Raw genomic sequence first — 22,023 nt, forward strand, 5'->3', positions numbered from 1 at the left:
TTATAATACCCTCTGCAAGGGTATACAAAGCTTACCCTTTATTTCGGAAAATATGTAGATATGTAAGTACGTTCCAAACACTCATGTACATACATATGTATAAATGTATTTCCAGTTTTTTTTTTCTTTCCCTACTCCCGTATGTACATAACGGATTTTTGTTTTAGGGCGCGCGGTGTCAATTGATCTATGTATGTAACTCTTCAGTCAATCCTTGTAGCTCGCCAAGAAAAAATTGAACTTTTTCTTATGGATTTATTTAGTTTAATGGTGACCATTAATTGCCTTGTCCAGATTTGCATTGAAAATAAATTTAAATTTTTTGTAACAAACAGTTCAAATTTTTTTTTAATGTTTTGTTTTTTTTATTTTTGCTTAAAGTTGGATTTGGGAATTTTTTTTTTAAATTCCTGTTTTTAATATGTACATTCATATTTATGTACATATATGTATATGTAAGTTGCTTTTCAAACAATAAATATGATTAAATATGATTAGTTCATTAAAACTAAAAATCTTAATAATTTTCAAGAAGGATAAAGCAAAAAGTTTGCATTTTTATTGCTGATCCGTATAAAAAATTTATATATAATTTTATATATTATATAGTTTAATTTTATGTATAAAATTATAGAGGTCTTGTGATTGCGTAAAACCATATTTTTCAGAGATTTTCTTATTGTTATAATATTAAAAATACTGAAATATATATATTTTTACAGCTACAATGTACATATGGATTTATGTATGCATGTTCTTATGTACATATGTATGTACATAAGAACATGCATACATAAATCCATGTACCATGTCCATGTATGTACATACATATGTACAATTGGGAAAAAACTATGGAAGAAACTATTATGTTCTGTTTAAAAACAGGTAAATATGTACATACATGTGTTTGTACATATGTATAGTTTCTGTTTTCTTACAAAATAATTTATATAACCGGAACTCGTTGAGAAAAGAAGGAATCATCCCGACCCCATAAAGTATTTACATACACGTTGCCACGCCCATTTCCACGCTCGAAACGAAAACTCGTTGTAGCGCCACTTCATTAATGCTTTTGAAAAATGCTTTAATTCCAAACTAACTTCAATGTGTCTTCTAAAATTCAGACAAATCGGAAAATTTTCAGGAGTTACATATGGGATTTCAGGGATTTTATTCTGCTTCCCTGCAGAATCCGTAGTAGTGATGTAGGTGGTAGTAGGGTGGCTTTAAGTTGTTTTTTCCCAAGCGCAAAAGTATGCAGCAAATGCAGTTTTCGATACTTTTTTATACCCTTGCAGATGGTATTTTAATTTTGTCCAAAAGTGTGCAACGCAGTGAAGGAGACATCTCCGACCATATGAAGTATACATACAATAATTAATTATTGTGGTGCCATTGAATGTTATTAAATAAGACCCTTGTAGGACCCATGTACTAAAATAGCACTTTCCTGAATTATATCTATGTACTTGTTTATTTTTTTCCCCTATTTTATTACAAACTGATTTTTCACCGTTCAAAAAGCGAGTGAAACATGAACTTTCTTTTCTTAAGAAAAAATAATTATTAAAAAGTTCTCTTTTGAAATTATTTATATCATAATGGGTGTTGTCGCATTTTGCTACGTTCCATCATTATGAGTAATAGCTCTTGCGTAATAATTATCGCATCTATTTTTATACGCTTGCAGAGGGTAAAATAATTTTGGTGAAAAGTGTGCAACGCAGTGAAGGATACATCTCCGACCTTATAAAGTACACACAGTCCTTTTTTTACGCGATTGTTGGTTCTGCCACTAACCGCGTAAAAAAAAATCGCGTAAAAATGGTAACCGCTTACTAAATGACTAATGACTAGATTTGCAATAATTGATACACATAGAGTAATCGCAATCGCAATCGCAATCGCGTTAAAGTGAAAAATCCGCGTAAAAAAAGAAATTTTCGCTGCAAAAATAACCGCGTTAAAGTGAAATCGCGTAAAAAGGGACCGCGTAAAAAAAGGACTGGGTGTATATATATTCTTGATCAGGATCACCTCCTGAGTTGATATAAGTATGTCCGGCTGTCTGTCTGTTTCTACAAAAAATACATAGTCTCTCAGTTTTAAAGCTATCGACTAGAAACTTTGCACTCACCCTTCTTTCCTTTGCACGCAGTATAAATCGGAACGGCCGGGATCGGCCGACTATATCCTTTAGCTGCCATATAACTGATTGATCCGAAATGGTATAACTTTGGTGTTTTTAGAATTAGAGAGTTTGTACGAATGCTATTTTCGTCAAAATAATACGACGTACCAAATTTCAAATGCATCGGCCGACTATGTCTTATAGCTGCCATACAACTGAAGAGTCGGAAACGGTTTTCGGAATGGAATCGGAACTTTAGTATTTTGGAAGATTGATGCTTGTGACGTTTTTTTCGATTTTGTATTGAAATAAATTGGTTATATTATGATATTCTCATAAGTATCGGCCAACTATATCCGATGTTTGCGATATATCCGGCTTTAATTGCAAGGATATATCAACTTCGGCTCTGTGCGAAGTTAGCTTTCCTTTCTAGTAAATTTACGGTTATTTTAAGGCTAGTTAAAGTTTGTGTGGAAGATATAAGAACCGGGTATAATAAAGGCGAGAAACTTGACTGTAGTTGTCTCTTTTTGTTTATTTTTTATATTTTTAGTATACCTATTAAAAAAAAAATAATATAAGAAATAAACTTTTAAAATGTTCGAAAAATTATCTTTCTCATTATCACTTTGGTTAAGATAAAAAATAAGTTAACCTGATTTACATAAGATACAAATTAAAACAAAAAACAAGAAAGGAAAGCTAACTTCGGGCGGAGCCGAAGTTTATATACCCTTGCAGTTAAAACCGGATATATATCGCAAACATCGGATATAGTTGGCCGATCCTTATGAGAATATGATAATATTTCCCAATTTATTATAATACAAAAACGAAACCTAAAATTGTCCCAAACTTCTATCTTCAAAAACACAAAAGTTGGGTCATTTCCGATCGTTCAGTTATATAGCAGCTATAGGATATAGTCGGCCGATCCTAATGAAATTTGGTAGGTTGGATCATCTGGCCAAAAATATAATCTGTATTAAGTTTCAGCTTTCTATCTTCAAAAACACGAAAGTTGGGTCATTTCCGATCGTTCAGTTATATGGCAGCTATAAGATATAGTCGGCCGATCCTTATGAAATTTGGCATGTCGTAATGGTTTGCCAAAAATAGCTCTCTTGTCAAATTTGAATTCTCTAACTCTAAAAACACCAAAGTTATACCATTTCCGATCAATCAGTTATATGGCAGCTATAGGATATAGTCGGCCGATCCGGGCCGTTCCGACTTATATACTGCGTGCAAAGAAAAGAAGGGTGTGTGCAAAGTTTCAAGACGATAGCTTCAAAACTGAGAGACTAGTTCGCGTAGAAACGGACAGACAGACAGACGGACAGACAGACGGACAGACGGACAGACGGACAGACGGACAGACGGACATGCTCATATCAACTCAGGAGGTGATCCTGATCAAGAATATATATACTTTATAGGGTCGGAGATGTCTCCTTCACTGCGTTGCACACTTTTGGACAAAATTATAATACCCTCTGCAAGGGTATAATAATTTATTTAAAATCTTCATCTTAGGAAAGGTCCGATCTTTAAGGGGTTTACAAATCCCAAGCTCCTATTTTTAAGAATACCAAAATGCGGTAATTTCCGATCGTTCAGATCGATGCAGCTATATAACATAGTTGACTGTGCAGCTTGGTACGTCGCATCAATTGGAAAAATAATCCAATAAGAAATAAAAGGAATGGTGAAAAAAAATATCCTAAGACCTTCTGCAAATGCTGCTGAGGACCTGCTGACCTTTATCCAATTTTTTTATTTTTCAAAAATTGGATCAAAATGTTCATTGTTAAATACTGTTATACGAGGGCTGACAATAAAGTAAGGTCACCAATTTTTTTTTTTCATAGAAAACGACATTTATTTACAAAAAGCGATACACCGTTGAAAAGGCCAAGGTCTTGGCTACTTTTCTACATAATCGCCATTTTTTTCCAACACCTTGCGCATCCGCACGATGAACTATGCCGGCAGAATACCACTCTCCGTCCGCCTCGCGCAGCCAGGTGCTTACCTATTTCTGAATCTCCCTGTCAAGTTCGCTGCTACACACTCCTCCAAGCTTCTTTTCCAAGTCCCTAATTGTCGCACGGTGGTTTTGAGCATTTCTGCCTCCACTGCTTGAACAATCGCATCCGAGACCGACGGTCGGCCACTTCTCTCCTCGTCGTGAACATTAGTGCGCCCGGAATTGAACTCGCGGCTCCACTTACGCACGTTTTTTATGTCCATACACTTTTCCCCGTAAACTTCAACTAGTTGACGATGGATTTTAATAGGTGTCACCTTTTTCCCATTAAAAAAACGTATTACAGAACGCACTTGGACGCTAACGCAAGGGGTACCTCCATCGTTGACGGCTGCTCAGCCAAGACTGAGCGGTCGGGGAAGCCTCACCCAGCAGCAAAGCGGTGTTGCCTGATTTTGCCTTGCGCGTGATCTGGCGAAGTTGCAGCGTGTGAGACCTTACTTTATTGTCAGCCCTCGTACACGGTCAGGGTGTATTTCTTTGGTCCAGATGTTTGTGATGTAATATAAAAATCATTTCTATGCTACAAAGTATATATAAATGTATGTATATTCTTGAATTACCACAACGATAAGGTCAACATTCTTATTTTTTAAGATATTCATATATTTCGTATTAAAAGAAACGAAATTGTTGCAGCCCAGGATGTGTAGTGTAAAAAAACAAGGGATTATAGCACGCTTTTATCATGTTTTTATATTTGTTTGGTCATTGAGAGTTTTCAATGCCGGGAAATGAAAGACGAAATTTAATTACAGTACGTTATATTTTATTTATGCTGCAGGCAGATGAAACTGGGATTAACCATTGTGATCATCCAGTTTATGGTGCTAAGCAGTGACTAATACGCGAAACTAAAGCTCTCGATAGTGGAGAGGGCGGCCCGACGTAGTGATTGCGAAGCTAAAGCTCTCTTAAAATAGGCCCGTTGACGTCGAGCGGCCGAAAAAGAGTCGGCTTGCGACCAACTAAGGCGATATATCCATACTTTAGCTCAATAAATAAACTATAACTAATTATTACACTAAACATACATAAACATTATTTAAACATTAAAATTACACCGCTGCTGCCTGACCCGACAATATTTATTTTATCAAAATTATCGAGCTTTAAAAAGTCTTGTTTTCGTTCTATTTCGTTTTCTTAGGCTTTCGTTGTTAAACAGTAATTATGAGAGATGCTTTTTAGTAAAATTTTTAGTACGCACGCCTTTGGTATTTGCGTTTGATAGTCGATCCAAAGGAAGCGCTGTGCATGGATGTCACTTTCTTTCAGGGACTGCAAATAAGACTTATGAGTTCAAAAAAATTGAACGACAAAAAAGCCTTTGTGGGGAGTGGGAAACTATTTTTCAATTTTTATAAAAAAAATAAAAATAAAAATTATGATTCAATTTTTATTAAAAAAATTGAAAATAAGTGTTACGATTCAATTTGTATTATAAAAATTGAAAATAAAAATTGAATGCGAATAACTTCTGAACTGAGTGGACTATTAAAAAACATTTTTATGATCTGTGGCGCAGTACCTTTCAAATGATGTATCGCATGTCCTTAAAGGACATAATCAAGGATTCCTCAATTATTCAATTTATTTAGTTATATTTCTAGTGTGGGTCAACAGGGGTAATTTGAATCATAATTTTTATTTTTTTTTTTAAATAAAAATTGAAAAATAATTCTTATTCTTAATTATTATTATAAAAATTGAAAATAAGAGTTATATTTCAATTTTTGTCATAAAAATCAACAAATAATTTTTATTTTTTTAATTTTTATTTTAAAAATTATAATAATTACGGTCCTTGCAATAAACATTCAACTTTCCCCGAAACCTGAGATAAAGTACTTTCCCTAATTAAGTTTCTTTTGTTCTTATCTGGGACATCTCTGCTATATCTCCGCATACTGCTATTTTGCCTTCTCTGAATGCCATCCATACGTCAGTCTTTAAAGAAAGCGCCATAAGATTAAGCTGCGGCATCTCAAACAACTCAAATTTTGTTTGGTTTCTTCGGCTTATAAGCTATGAAAATGAATAGGTACCAAATATGGTTGTGGTAAGCATCCTCATTTTCCAACAGCTTGACGGCGTAGCCTTCATCCTGTAGATTGTCATATTGATCCTGAATTTTCACTCGTAGATCTGAATCTCTTTCAATTTTATCTTTCAGGCAATTCAGTCGTTTAAGTAAGTTAGTGTTGCTTTCAAAAAGTACGATGTCTTTAGGTCGCCAAAAAAGGAGTTTTCGTATCGTCCGTCGTATTGTCGATTTTTACGCACGTTTCCTGCATGATTTTAAAAGTTTTTCCATCATCGTTAGAGCGAAGTGTCCTTGGATGACGGATTCGACGGATGATGAAGCTTACCTTAACGGTCTTGTCTATTTCAGTCCGTTGGTTCAGCTTCAGTGTATGATACAATCGGTAACCGTTGCAGATCAGTTTATTTACTGGTTAACTCCAGTTAGTCCAGCGTTTGTTTCGGTAATCCAAAATTATTGACTGTGTATGTTTTTTAGCCAGTAGGTTCTGTTATTGTCTATGCGGGAGACTCTTATGTTGAAGCAAATGGATTCGTTCTTCCTCCGTATCATTTGATTCTCCCACTTCATGCAGATCGGATCTGGACTACCTTGGATGAATGTGACGGATGAACCATCATCTCCATCATCATTGTCGGTCAAGCAGCAGCACGGCGTTTAACGTTTATGTTTAAATAATGTTTAAATAATGTTTATGTAATGTTTAGTGTAATTATTAGTGTAATGTTTATTTATTAGGCTTAAGTTTAATGTTTATTTAAAGGCTTTGTTGATCGCAAGCCGGCTCTTTCTCGGCCGCTCGACTCCACAAGCTTTCCATAGAGAGTTTTAGCTCGGCAATGTCTAGGTCGGGCCGCCCTCTCCACTTTCGAGAGCTTTAGCTCGAGGTGACTTGTCGGGCCGCCCTCTCTCTGTATTTTACTTGAGTCCCTGCATGCACCATAAGCTGGTATATCTGCGGATCATCCGGCTTCATCTGCATGCAGGAATTTGTAACGTTCAAAATTAATTAAATTCGTCTTTTTATTTACGGCATTGAAAACGCTCAATGACCAAACAATCATCATTTAGGGAATATTTATCAGACTTAGCTGGATTTAGGGGTGTGAGACCCTGGGACAAAAGATATGTAAGGGCCCTTTATGTAGTACAAAATTCGATTTTTTATCGAATTTTTTCTCGAATAAAACTTACTTTAATAGGTACGTATTTACTGTGCGATTGCTTACTTTTAAATCTATCATTGGTCACTGTTTTTGGTACAATTATTCGTACAAACTATTGAGCTAAACCAAATTAACTTTTCTAGATCCTTTTGAAGAAAAATCACCAAGTTTGTCTTCGAAATTCATTTCTCGTAGCAAATCATTTTTAATGCTGAGCAATGATAAATTAAAAAAAAAATTTTTTTTTTTAATTTTTGTGGACGCTTTCAGTTTGTGGGTAATCTAGGCCCGAATATAGGTGTTGGCAGTGGGCAGAAACGATGCTAGGATTCGAATTGCCTTAGTGCAGCAAAGCATGGATCTTAATTCGCATCCTCCAATCTCGCACAGTTTAGTTGAGAAGCACCTGCGACCATGTATCTTTAATGCAAAGCTTGTATTCTTGAAAAATTTCATGTTTCTTTTCGTTTTGGGAATACCTCGCATTCGGTGATAGGATGGAGTTCACTGTTGCAGGCGATGCAATGGGTAATTTCTCTTTGTGAAGCGTTATACGTTGGTGGATTGAAATCCTGTGCTGCCTTGATTATCCATGCTATACTGGACAAAGGGGTGTGTGTAAGTTGCTGAAGTGGAGTATATTGATGGTGTCACTGTGGATGCTGCTTTGGCGATTGTATAGAGCCGCTCGCTGAATGCCTGGATCGATGCAGCTCTGGGGTCTTTCGGGTGCATAGCCCAAGCCAGTTTGCAGTGTCGCCGTTGAGTGTCTGTAGATAAGGTGACAGTATTTGACGTACTGCCAGCTGAACATTTGTAGGCCCAAAGGATGATGTTAGTAGTCCGGCTTCACTTTGTTGAGCTAGTATATTTCTTTTTGATGTAGCTTTGATTGGCCTGCCGCTCTTCTTCGAGCATTTGTAGCATTTGAGTATTATTTTGTATTAAAATGGTTTCACTGGCATCTTCAGCATGTAAAGATATCGGCAGACGCTTTATTCACGGCATCTCTGGAGCGTGCGGCTATCTGGGCGATGTTGGATGCATCCTGCAAAGCGGCACCATGCGCCGGTTGACCGTACGGATGTCTGGTTTTGGTTACGTCTTGCCCATCAGTACCACGCACAGCGGCTCCTAGGGGGACTGTTTCAGAGGCTGTTTACTGCAGTTGATGCATTCCCATCCTTTGACGATTTTGGTGTTCTCGTCACAAACGCAGCCAAAATTAAATCACGTCATACAATATGTCTTTGCCATATTATGTATTTGCCGATGTTACTATTTTTGCATACGGTGCATACGGATTGATTGTATTCACGGGATATCATGATGTTTAACGATGAAGTTCTTGTCTTTTACCTCCATTTTCTGTACACGCTAATGATGCCGTTAATATGAATATTTTCAATATTTTGCAAGTGTTTATCGGTGTTTTTAGTACAGCTACCAGCCGTCTTCTTGCGACGTTACGCTAATATCGTTTAGTACTTTCGTTGCAGTGTAGATGCTAACTTCTGAAACTTAAAAAAAAAATTCAAAGGTATGATAGCTGGCTAATTTATCAAGGAAAAACAAATATCAGTTCAACTGCCCTTTTTGGGGAGGAGTTATAAAGTATTAAATTTTGATTGTTTGTTTGCTTCTTTCAGTTTTCAACGTGAGGAGGTGTAAGGTGTAAGTTAAAAATACTTCCATATTGTAAAAGTATAATCCAAATTTTTGTTCTGCTAAATTTCAATAACTGTTAATGAAAAAAAAGATCGGTTATAGTCAAGTTTCCCGACTATATTATACCCGGTACTCATCTCTTCAACCAACACCTTAATTAGGCATAAAGTTTAAAGGTATGGATTCTTCGCAGATGTTACCCCCATGATCTTCCCCTCACTCCACCCGCATGATAAAATTCCTGAAAATAATACATAAAATTCAAATAATAGTAAAAGGAATATAATGTGACATATTGTGATTCTCCTACAAATCTACCATAAAAATGCTGCCATATGTGGCAAATTTATTTAGTTTTAATAAATATATGGGTATTTCCTGGGGTCGCGAACGTACGTTCGTACGCAATTAGTGCCAAAAAATTCAAGAAAAAAACATTTTCTGATACTTTTTTTTTTGTTTCCGATAGCATTTGGTAAGTTCGTTTCTTAGTGTAAATTATGGTTCTAATGGATTTTTCATTTTCATAATATTGGCAAAAAACATGAGGTCGCGAACGTACGCGAAATGTACGCGACATTTACACTAAGAAAAGAACTCACCAAATGCTATCGGACACAAAAAAAAAGGATCAGAAAATGTTTTTTTCTTTAATTTTTGGCACTAATTGCGTACGAACGTACGTTCGCGACCTCAGGAAATGCCCAGATACGTAAAAAAAAAAATGGGCTCTCAGCAAAACAACAAAAAATTTGTTTCATACTTGTTTGGTCATTGAGGGTTTTCAATGCCGTAAATACGCTCCAAAATAAAAAGGCCGAATTTAAGAATTGCACGTTATAATTTGTTTATTCTGCAGATGAAGCTGAATGATCAACAAGATAGACCAGATTATGGTGCATGTAGGGACTTAGTGTTATGTAAAGATAATGCGGCCCGACTAGTCATTGCACAGTTAAAGCTCTCGATAACGGAGAGGGCGGCCCGATCTAGACATTGCGAAGCTAAAACTCTCTAAACAAAGGCCCGTTGAAGTGGAGCGGCCGAGAAAGAGTCGGCTTGCGACCAACTAAGAGATACATACAAAAAAATAATAAACAAATTATAAAATTATTAAGCGCCTGCATTACCTGCATGCTTAATAAAGGTGTAAAAATAAATTAGAAGTTCATTCAATACATTTTTCTATTTGTACTTTTACTTCGAAAAAACGGGCCATCTGCGAAAATAAAAATCAACTTCAAAACTCTAAAGTAATTAAGTTATTTATAATTTAATGTACAAAGGTTGTTAAAGGTTAGTTAAAAGTTGAGTGGAAGAGAGGAGTATCATGCCACATATAGTCGGAAAACTCGACTATAGTGCTCATTTTCTTTTAATTGTTTTAATTAAGAGAACCGCTCTTCGGATCTACAATAAAATCAATACAATAAAGTACCTGGGTTGCCGTAGTTGATTCCAGATGTACTCCATTCGTGGAATAGGATATGTTTCTCACTCCGTTTGGCCCTTTGACCCCACACCTTTTTCGCCATAGGTGCGTTCTTCCATCCCGTGCTGTTTGGTCCTTAGGTTCCCGTTCGCGCTATTAAGTGTTGTACTTGTCTCGAAGCTGGTTTAAACGGCAACACCTTATTTTCCAAGAGAAACAGCTCCAGGATGTATTCTTTCGCATTTCAAGAAGCGGTTCTCCGCTTCTTTTGCAGGAGGTGTTCAATTCTGATTAATTCGGACATTTGTCTACGTTTGTCTTCGTAGTGTTTCTTTTTTTTTCGCGGTCTTTCAGAATTTGAAATGGCTTGTGCATCAAGTAGAGCATCAGCTAGCATTTCTGTATTCATCATAAATCTTAGAGGCCAAGACGACCGAGGGGCGCTCGAGAAACGATTTGTTAGTACATATTAAGCTATTTGAAATTTGTTAAGCTAAGAGGAATTATTAAGGAAAATTCTATATTTTATAGAGTAGAGTAGGACAGGAAAGAGATGTAATAGAGTAGAGACCATTGTAGTTCGAACATAATACCCTAAAAGGGTCATGCAGTGCATATATCGAACTACAATGGCTAAGGAACAGAGAACTAAAGTTTCGAGTCCTTCTAATAGGAATGTTAAAATTTAAGCGTGTTAGTAAATGCTGGCTTTCTACATCCCGGTTAATAAGGTTATGCAGAAAAACTACACCAAGCATTGTCCTACGATTTGTTAAGCTAGGTAAGTTTATAAGTAAAAGTCTGCTACTGTAGGATGGAAGCTGAAGATTTGCATCCCAGTATAGACCTCTAAGTGCAAATATTAAAAGTGCTTTTGTACGGATTCTATGCGGTCCTTATGTGCTCCATATTGGTGAGCCCAGACACATGAAGTCTTTAGGAAAACCCAGCATATTCAGTTTACTCAACATGAGTGAGTGATAAACTGAATCAAATGCTTTGCTGAAGTCTGTGTAAATTACATCGGTTTGATATCCTTTACAAAAGCCATCTATGACAAAGGATGTCAACTCCAATAAGTTTGTGGTGGTGGAGCGACGCTTAATAAAGCCATGCTGACAAGGAGTGATAATCGAAGAGCAAAGGTGTTGCAAATGAGGTGTAATTAATTTTTCAAATAACTTTGGAATTGCCGACAACTTAGAGATGCCTCTGTAGTTGGCAGCTTCGGACTTTTTCCCTTTTTTATGTAGGGGAATTGTGAATGATTCCTTCCACTTAAGGGGAAAAATCGAGGTTTCCAAAGATAAGTTGAAAAGTCTTAGAAGAGGTTTGCACAGAGCCCTGGCACAGTATTTTAGCACACAGCCTGGTACTCCGTCGGGGCCTGGCGAATAAATGGGTTTGACCCTTAAAAGACCAGATAATAAGTTGTTATCAGAAAAAAACGGAGAGAAAATAAGATTTGCTGCTTGAATGTTATAGGCGTAAGGCTGATCAGTCAATTTAGGAGGAGAATAAGTTGTTTGAAAAAATTCTGCGAATAGATCGGCAATGGCCTGATCAGAAGTCGCAGAGGAATTTTCAAACGTAAGCAGGGGTAAAAAAGATACGTGTTTACGCTTAGTGTTTATAAAATTATAAAACTGCTTTGGATCCTGAGTAAATTGTATCCGGCAGCGGTCAATATAATACCTATAACATTCAGCGTAATGCACGGTAAAATTCGACCGAGCTAGTAGTATTTACTACGCTCGGAGACATCTGATCGATACCAGGAGTGGTTTCGATTTCGATTGAGACCTCCAGCGTGGGGTGATATGGATCCTCTGGGGTTGAAAGGGGAAAAGCTCTGGAGAGAGCAGTACCATCAGGATCAGATACAAAACATAAGTCTAAAAGCCGACCTAGCGAATTTCTAACATGGTTAATCTGACCTAGGGACATGTCAAACATGCCCGCGGTGAAGTCATGGTGAGTGATAAGGGACAAAGATGGTGAGTTATCGACGTTGGATCACTTTAATTCTGGGATATTAAAGTCGCCCACCGCTAAGAGTTGGTCACGATCCGTCACAAGATTAAAGACGTGTCGAATAGAGGACAAATGCTGTCAATATGTAGGCGGTTCAGACATAGGAGGTATATATGAACATGTTATGTATAAAGATTTCACGGACAGTGATTTTAACGCAAATAAATTCTATGTCACCAAAGAGGGATTTCACCTCTTCAGAAACAAGAGTAGAGTCTACCGAAATGAGGACTCCACCCCCCCTTCGCTGAGGTCGATACCGTCTAAAAGTGGTGTACTTACTTGGAAAAACTTCGGAGCTAAAGATCTCCGGCTTTAACCAAGTTTCTGTAAAGGCTATACTGTGGAATGCAAAGAAAGAACTATCAGAATATAGTTTGGGGAGTTTGCTTCATAGCCCCCTAGTATTCTGATATGTAAGTGTTAGTGGCGATACTAGTTTTTTGGGTTAGTGGACGAAGAAGAGGTGGAAGGTTGGTCAGTGGTTCTAATATGTGGAAGTTTCACTCCCACTGGTTTTAAAACATTTTTCTTTACAGTACTAGGCTGATGTTTTTGGACGAAAATGTTCTCTGGCCAAAAACTGGGTGAACAAATCGTCTTGAACATCAGCGCAGGCACACGAATCTTGAAAGAAGACGTGCGTCGTGTATAATTATATTTAAATTTAGTTATGTCCTCCACCTTTATATCGGCTTTTGTTTTGGCTTTGATATACGCCGAGATATCAATTTTTGAAGTATTAGGGGCAAGCCGAGAATCAAATATATGTTTCGATGGAGGAATCACCTGTAAGGGTTGTGGTGTCGCAGGTACGAGAACTGCAGCATCAGTCGGTGCCGGTGGTCCGGACTTTGGAATACCCTTTTGGGTGACCCTGACGAATGTTTCATTTACTAGAACCTGTGGTATCACTTGAAGGGATACCACAGAGGACATTTGCTCAGACAATTGCGTATTTTTCGTTGAGAAATTCATAATTAATAATTATAATTACATAATTATATTTAAATTTCGCTATATCCTATTATAAGGTGAATGTTGCGCTTCTAGCTATCTTCCGAACGCCATGTCACTAGCTCGCCTAGGGGTTCTGGCTCCACGTAGGCCATGTTCGACGACAGCCCCCAGATTGGAGTTGAGTGAAGCCCCACGGTTGCCGCCGCATTGTCTAGGCTACTGGAGCAAAATTATGCTTAAATGCTTTTTATCAAAAATGCAGGCTCTAGTTTTGCCTTCTGAACCTGTTATTAGCAGCTTATAGTCCTTGTTCCCAAGTTCAGAGACCCTTCCTCCAACTGAACTGAACCTGGACCAGGGTGATAGCGACTCCATCCTCAGCTAGGCGGACCAAGAGGGCAGCCGAGGCTGCCGTACAGTGGTGAAGGTTTATATGCAGAATAAACCGTAGGGATATCTGCTAAATTATCCTCCAAAACTGTGATCTCCGCCTTTTCGTCGTCGGAAATGTTATCGTCATCCATTCGACTTGCTGCCACGCAGCGCAACGAAGAGGCGTTAGTGTTGTAGCCATTCTCGGCATCTGTGACCTCGATATCGGAGGCCAGTTTCTCTGGGATTTCTCGTGTTTTTACGTCGCCCGTCGTATTTTCAGACGGGTGCGGGGCCCAGTTCCCTGGCCAGGATTTTGAAGCACTTCGTGGCTAGGGTGGCTCCTTCGAAACTATGCCTTCGGTGTTGCTTCGATTAATGACGTTAATGCGGTGTGCCTTTCGCTACTGCGACGAAGGATTTTTATTGCTGCGATCTTGATTGTTTCGCCGTTGGTCCTTCCGGAACGTTCTGGGAGCGCTCCCGCTTGCGCTGCGGTCCCTTGGGCACACTTTCCTCCCATTCTACCTTTTTGCGAAACTCTTGGTCGTCTTAGCTCACTCATCGCTTGTAATGATTTTGCCCTGCGGTGCTCTTCTCCACGTATGTAAATTTCCTTTCGCGCTATCGCTAGCTATTTAGCCACACCTGAAGGTGCTATCATGGCGCTTAGGCCAGGAGATGACACCATGGTGGCGGCTTAGAGAAACTTTCCACCAGCCAACCCCAATTTGGGGCAGGGCCCTGCCGGACCCTGCTTTCCGATTGTGGCTTGACAGGTGGGCTCGCTCGCCAATTTCGCTGCCATGTTGCTTATCCCTTGTCCGGAATCACACGTCTATGTCTAGGGCTAAGGTTAGGTTTTTTTTAGAGATTTTTTATTATTTTAGAGACGAAAGGCGTCGCGTTTCTCCGCCCGGTTAAAGATTCTTAGGACAGGGGGTCGCCTGTTAACCTGATCCCTCCGTTAGAGATTGGCCAGAGTTTATATCCCGGGCCCCCAGCCAAGCTGATTTTCGGCACGGGTCGAGTAACACCTTAGTTCGGCCCGGCGTGAGATGGTGTTTTGGGATAGGAATTGGATAGGTTGAGTGGTGTGGGAAAAGGGAATGTGTGAAGCTACTTATTAGAGGTGGCAACACAAGCGCATCGTCGGTACCCCTTTTAGCGCGGACTCCCGCTAGTTGTCCTGGGCTGTTTATTTGCGAGGATGGCGCCTTGAGGAAAGTTGGCTCTTCGCTTCATTCATCTCACAAACTCTTTAGACTTTTTCATCTTGTTAAAGAATTAGAAATGAGTATCCGACAGGCGTTATTCGCCTCTGATGTGGAAGTAAGTAACGATACGTCCCGGAGTTGGAGTAAAAAAGTATGGAAGGGCCTGGCAATGGTCATAGGGGGGTCATTAAATTCTTTTGACCACCTTTTGATAAAACAAAGGACTCCTTTAGCCTTATTAACTATTAAGGAAATATGGTCGGCAAATTTAAGTTTGATGTCTAATAGGATGCCGAGATCATTAACCTGGGTTAATTTTTCTAAGGCAATTCCATTAATAGAATAAGTAGCTTGCAGAGGGCAAGAACGATAAAAAGACATATGTTTGCATTTAGATCCATTAATTATTAAATCGTTAGCTGAACACCATTTTTGAAAGTTATCAAGGTCAGACTGAAGACTGCATTGGGCAGAGATGGATTTGTACAAAGCTTTACATAATCTGAATACATAAGAACTAGAGAGTTCGTTAAAGCAGGGGGCGAGTCATTTATAAAAAGAGTAAATAACAACGGGCCAAGATGACTTCCTTGAGGGACGCCAGATGTAGCACGGACCAGACGGGAATGTGTGTTTCTAAATAAGACTCTTTGTATCCTTCCATCTAAGTAGCTGGAGATCCACGTTAAGAGGTCTTTAGGAAAATCCCAGCATATTCAGTTTACTCAACAAGAGTGAGTGATTAACTGAATCAAATGCTTTGCTGAAGTCTGTGTAAATTACGTCGGTTTGATATCCCTTACGTGGTGGTTTGTGGTGGTGGAGCGACGCTTAATAAAGCCATGCTGACAAGGAGTGATAATCGAAGAGCAAAGGTGTTGCAAACGAGGTGTAATTAATTTTTCAAATAACTTTGGAATTGCCGACAACTTAGAGATGCCTCTGTAGTTGGCAGCCTCAGACTTTTTCCCTTTTTTATGTAGGGGAATTATAAATGATTCCTTCCACTTAAGGGGAAAAATCGAGGTTTCCAAAGATAAGTTGAAAAGTCTAAGTAGAGGTTTGCACAGAGCCCTGGCACAGTATTTTAGCACACAGCCTGGTACTCCATCGGGGCCTGGCGAATAAATGGGTTTGACCCCTAAAAGACCAGATAATAAGTTGTTCTCAGAAAAAAACGGACAGAAAATAAGATTTGCTGCTTGAATGTTATATGCGTAAGGCTGATCAGTCAATTTTGGAGGAGAATATGTTGTTTGAAAAAATTCTGCAAATAGATCGGCATGGCCTGATCAGAAGTCGCAGAGGAATTTTCAAACGTAAGCAGGGGTGAAAAAGATACCTGTTTACGCTTAGTGTTTATAAAATTATAAAACTGCTTTGGATCCTGAGTAAATTGAATCCGGCAGCGGTCAATATAATTCCTATAAAATTCAGCGTTATGCACGGTAAAATTCGACCGAGCTTGTAGGTATCTTGAGAAATCAACACTACTGCAGGTTTTTTTAAGTAAAAGCTTATTTTTTTTATTTTTTAAGTTAGCGAGGCACCTTGTAAACCAAGGAGGATTTGTTGAAGCAGACGGATATTTCCAAGGCACACATGAGTCAAAAAATTTATTTAAAGTAAAATAAATTTTTCTAAAGTGACATTAAGATCAGTGCACGCCAGAATATCAGACCAGTCAAATGTATCGATAAGGCTATTAAGTTTCTGAAAATCAGCTTTACGGAACAGCGAATCTTATTTACCACGCTCGGAGACATCTGATCGATACCAGGAGTGGTTTCGATTGAGACCTCCAGCGTGGGGTGATATGGATCCTCTGGGGTTGAAAGAGGAAAAGCTCTGGAGAGAGCAGTACCATCAGGATCAGATACAAAACATAAGTCTAAGAGCCGACCTAGCGAATTTCTGACATGCCCGCGGTGAAGTCATGGTAAGTTATAAGTGACAAAGATGGTGAGTTATCGACGTTGGACCACTTTAATTCTGGGATATTTAAGTCGCCCACCGCTACGAGTTGGTCACGATCCGTCATAAGATTAGAGACGTATCGAATGGCGGACAAATGCTGCCAATATGTAGGCGGTTCAGACATAGGAGGTATATATGAACATGTAATGTATAAAGCTTTAACGGACATAGTGATTTTAACGCAAATAAATTCTTTGTCACCAAACTCATGGGATTTCACCTCTTCAGAAGCAAGAGTAGAGTCTACCGAAATGAGGACTCCACCTCCTCTTCGCTGAGATCGATCCCGTCTAAAAGTGGTGTACTTACTTGGAAAAACTTCGGAGCTAAAGATATCCGGATTTAACCAAGTTTCTGTAAATGCTATTATATGGGATGCAAAGAAAGAACTATCAGAATATAGCTTGGGGAGTTTGCTACGTAGCCCCCTAGTATTCTGATAGGTAAGAGTTAATGATTGCCCATCGCTCTGAGTCGAAAGCCGGACTCTGAGGTCAGGATGAGGGTAGTTGTTCGGGATGAGACGCTGAGGTCCTGCTACGGATAGCTGATCTTGGGGGTTTGTGTTCATCGTGTTTCGGTTAGATGGTTCTGCAGGTGGTCCTTATGGCGGGATCAGCACGCTTAGAATATTACGTTGGGGTCCTGCTGGCGGTCCTTTTGCCGGGAGCAATAAGCTGAGAATGTTAAGTACCGGTTCTATGGTACTAAATAGAGGGTGTATCTTGTTCGGGTGTAGTTCAGTTTTCGTTTCTGGCTCATGCTTTGACCAGTTCGTTCACTGTTTCTGTGTTAGAAATAATATATGTTAGCAATAATATGTCGTAGCATAAGGTACGACTATTCTTCTCCCTCTTTGAGAGACTCAATTAAGGGCGAAAACTTTGTTTTGATCGATTCACCAGAACCGATCTTTAAAAACTAATAACTATCTCTAGTCGTTAATTGAAAACGTTGGGGTTTGGGCTTTTAAGTTGACTTGTTGTTCGACCATTAACTAGAAATTTTCTAATCAATGGGGTTCCTAAAAGGAACTTCCTATATTATTATCATAGTTATCATAGTAAGATCTCCGATCTCACGGGTGAGATCACCTTTTAGTGGCTCGTTAGGTTTTATCCGTGATCACATGTTTAAAGAGGACCTGCTCTGCTTTTGGATCTGTTGCTTATGACCGTTTTACTAGCCTAAACTTAATTTATGAAAGCTCAATAATTTGTTGTTGGGCTGCCTTTTTGGGGATTTTTGGGGCTTTTTTGGGTCTTTTTTGGCTTTTTCTGATAAGAGATTCTCCAAATGGCGGAATTTAACTGCATCACATATGTATTGATTGTAAACGAATTCCGTTAAAATATCATAAAACCGAAGGTATTGCTGGAAATCTCCATGTCTTCCGGAATTTCTATAATGAACCTTTTTTCCTGTGGTTTGCATTTACATATGTAAAATATTCCGTTGGCACGACTTAGAATCCATTCCCAGTATGTCCATCTTTTTTATGTTTGTTGGTTTTTATGTCACAATGTTTTTCCATTACTCCTTGATTTGTTGTCTGGTGTACATTGAAACTTCCTTGGGAAACTTCCTGAGCTTATGGCTTGGGTCCTGCCCCGTCTTTAATTCGAGCAACTTAGACAAAGCTTGGTAAAATTAACATCGGTACCATTTGTGATGTCATATTGCATGGGTGTACTTTCGACCCTCAATCCCTCCCTCGCATTTTCAATCGATCGGCCAGATGCACTTGCCGTCTTGTTTTAGATCTCGTTCGCACCTAAACTCAACCGCGTAAGGTTCTAAAATTCCGCGGTCACGGATTCATAGTCAGCTAATGTAAAATCTCTTGTTGCGACGGATCGTATTAGTGAAGCTCCTCATAGGTCATAGGTTATAGATCATAGGTTGTATCTACATTAAAGGATCGATCTGTTGCTCGGAGCGAGCATATGTTGTAATGCCGTTGTAACAGAGCGCACATTTCCGTTTGTTTGTTTATGGCGGCGGTGATCAGCCAAAAAGAAAGGTCTGGAGTCCATCCTAATCCTAGTTTTCGGAGGTGATTTTTTTGTCTCCAAACTTGTCTGTTAATGAGCAGGGCCTGCATCCCCTTCGAGAAAATATTGAAAATCTGTACATCTTTGACCATGCTTGAAAACTGAACCGAAGTACTACTTATGATGTCACATTGAATTCCTGCACATTGGAACACCGGCTACATTATTTTCGAATTGTTTATCGATGTATTGTAGGGACTGACAAATAAAGCCGAAGTTCAATTTTAATAAATATTACATTCAACCCCAAATTAGTGGCCACAAAACAAAGTGCAGCAGATCAGCTTAAGGGCAGAAGCTCTGCCAAAAGCGGTACTAATAACTACAAAGCTCATGCGAATCTGGGACAGGCCAATGTTGAGATCGAATTTTTGGTAAGAGTGCATGAAGGTGGTAACGTATACCTTCTGCATTTGAAAATGCAACCACCTCGGTAACACAGGAAGCAGGCGATGCCCGAGGTGGTCCACTATGATCAGAATAGAATTCCGTAGGTCTGGTCTCCATTATTGTTGCGATAATTGTCGTGCTGTCGTGCTTACATCAAAGCCAAAACAAAATTCCAAGTCCAAGCTTGACGAGGATTCTTCTTGATCAAGAAGAGGTTAAATCACAAGAGTTTGGTAATTTAGAATTTATTTTCATTAAAATCATTTTATCCGGTAAATCTTTATATATGATGTGTTCATTTATACCTCCTTCGTCTGAACAGCATACATACTGGCATCATCAATTCTTTTTTAATCTTATATTCGATTGTGACTACCTTGTAGTCCAAGCCAAGTCCTCATTTCGGTAGACTCCCAACTCGCTTCTGAAGAGGTTAAATCACAAGAGTTTGGTAATTTAGAATTTATTTTTATTAAAATCATTTTATCCGGTAAATCTTTATATATGACGTGTTCATATATACCTCCTTCGTGTGAACCTCCCACATACTAGCATCATCAATTGGTTTTTAATCTTATGTTCGATTGTGACCACCTTGTAGCTCTGGGTGACTTTAATATCCCTCAACTAAAGTGGTGACTTCACCGCGGGCATGTTTAACACGTCCCTTGGCCAAATTAAGCATTTTAGAAACTCGTCAGGTCGGTAATTAGACAAATGTTTTGTATTTGCTCCTTATGATACCACTCTTTCCAGAGATTTTCCCTTTTCAACCCCAGAGATTCCTCCCAAAGGAAAGGATTCCCCCACGCTTGAGGTTTCAATTTAAACGATATCGATACATTTCATTGCTTCGATATTCTGCCATGCACCGATATAAAGGTTACCTTAGGAAAATTTTACAATATCCATCCGCTTCAAAAAATTCTCCAAATTGGTTTACACGGTGCCTCACGAACTTAAAGCATACTTAAAGCAGGCTTTTACTTAAATATAAAAAAGCATGCAGTAAAATAGATTTGTCAAGATATCTACAATGTTATAGGAATTATATTCGACGCTGCCGAGTTCAATTTTCTCAGGATCCGAAGCAGTTTTATAACATTGTAAACAATCAAGCTTTGTCAAAAAACGTAAACATGCATCTTTCCCTCCTCTTCTTATGTTTGAAAATTTATCTGTGACCTCTAATTAGGCCATTGCCAAATTTCACAAATTTTTTCAAAACTTACTTTTTGCCTAAAATGACAGATTAGCCTACAACATTAAATCAGCAAATATTATTTTCTCTTATCTCTTATTTTATTTTCCGAGAATAGCTTATTATTTGTTATTTTAGGGGTTAACCCCGTTTATTCGCTAGGCCCGATGGAGTATCAGGCTGTAAGCTAAATGGCAGGGCTTTACATAGACATTTCAACTTATCTTTGGATACCTCTATTTTCTCCCGTAAGTGGAAGGAATCTTTTATAATACCCTTACATAAGAAGGAAAAAATTTGATACTGCTACAGAGGCATTTCTAATTTGTCAACAATTCCGAAGTTATTTAAGAAATTAATCACTTCTTAATTGCAAAACCTTTGCTCTTCTCCATGTCAGCATGCTTTCATTAGGTGTCGCTCGACCACCACTAAGTTACTGGAGTTGAAAGTCTTTGTCATTGATGGCTTCCGAAAAGGATTTAGAACTGAGTTAACTTATCCACACTTTACTAAATCATTCGATTCAGTCAATCCCTCACTATTGTTAAGTAGAGAACGCATACAGAACGCATAGAGTTTTATTTAAAAATGTCCATTCCTGTGTTATAAAGTAATCTCTTGGAGTGTCCGTTCAAATGATTTAATACTTAATGGATCAAAATGCAAACTTATGTCTTTATATCGTTCTAGTTAGGACTAGAACCAGGAGAGACCAGGCTACGAGTATGGGATTACCTTAGAAAAATTAAATCAGTTCCATGATACTGGTGTCCCTAAAACTCAAATTTGACGACCATATTTCCATGCTTGTTAATAAGGCTAAATGTTTCCTTTTGTTTATTAAAAGATGAGCAAAAGAATTTAACGATCTCTGTATTACTAAAAGTTTATTTATTTCTTCCGTGCGTCCAATACTGATGTACGGTTCATGTTTCTGGAGTCCCCTGTAAAATCCAATAAAACCCAATAGAACGCAAAGAATCTGTTGAAAATAATTTCTTACTAATTTATCTTAGAGGACTTAACTAGGATGCAAATCTTCATCTTCTTTTGTATCTTAGCAGACTCTTACTAATAAACTTAGTACCCTCTACTAATATTAGAACAATGCCAGGTGTAGCTTTCCTAAACAACATTATTAATGGTGATATAGATAGCCAGAATCTAACACGCTTACATTTTAACGTTCCTTATAGAAGAACTAGAAGCTTTATTTCCCTATTCCTTAGCCATTGTAGTTCGAAATATACACAACTCAATCCTCTTAGGGTGTTATGTTTAAACTACAATGGTCTCTATCGCATCGTTATTTTTT

General features: G+C 38.4%; 1 protein-coding gene across 3 annotated transcripts in view; it reads left to right on the forward strand.

Moving 5' to 3' along the window:
- Marf1 (meiosis regulator and mRNA stability factor 1-like protein) overlaps positions 1–22,023 on the forward strand; it is a 34,002-nt gene that overhangs the window by 1,420 nt on the left and 10,559 nt on the right. Inside the window, exon 1 of one of the 3 annotated variants that reach the window (XM_043213823.2) lies at positions 215–455. The exons of the other annotated variants lie outside the window; for them this stretch is intronic. The gene's annotated coding sequence lies outside the window, so the exon portion shown is untranslated. Of the gene's footprint in view, positions 1–214; positions 456–22,023 lie in introns of those variants that run through there. 3 annotated transcript variants of the gene reach the window in all.

The sequence above is a fragment of the Drosophila bipectinata genome, chromosome 2L, assembly GCF_030179905.1.
Source record: "Drosophila bipectinata strain 14024-0381.07 chromosome 2L, DbipHiC1v2, whole genome shotgun sequence".
Taxonomy (NCBI): domain Eukaryota; kingdom Metazoa; phylum Arthropoda; class Insecta; order Diptera; family Drosophilidae; genus Drosophila; species Drosophila bipectinata.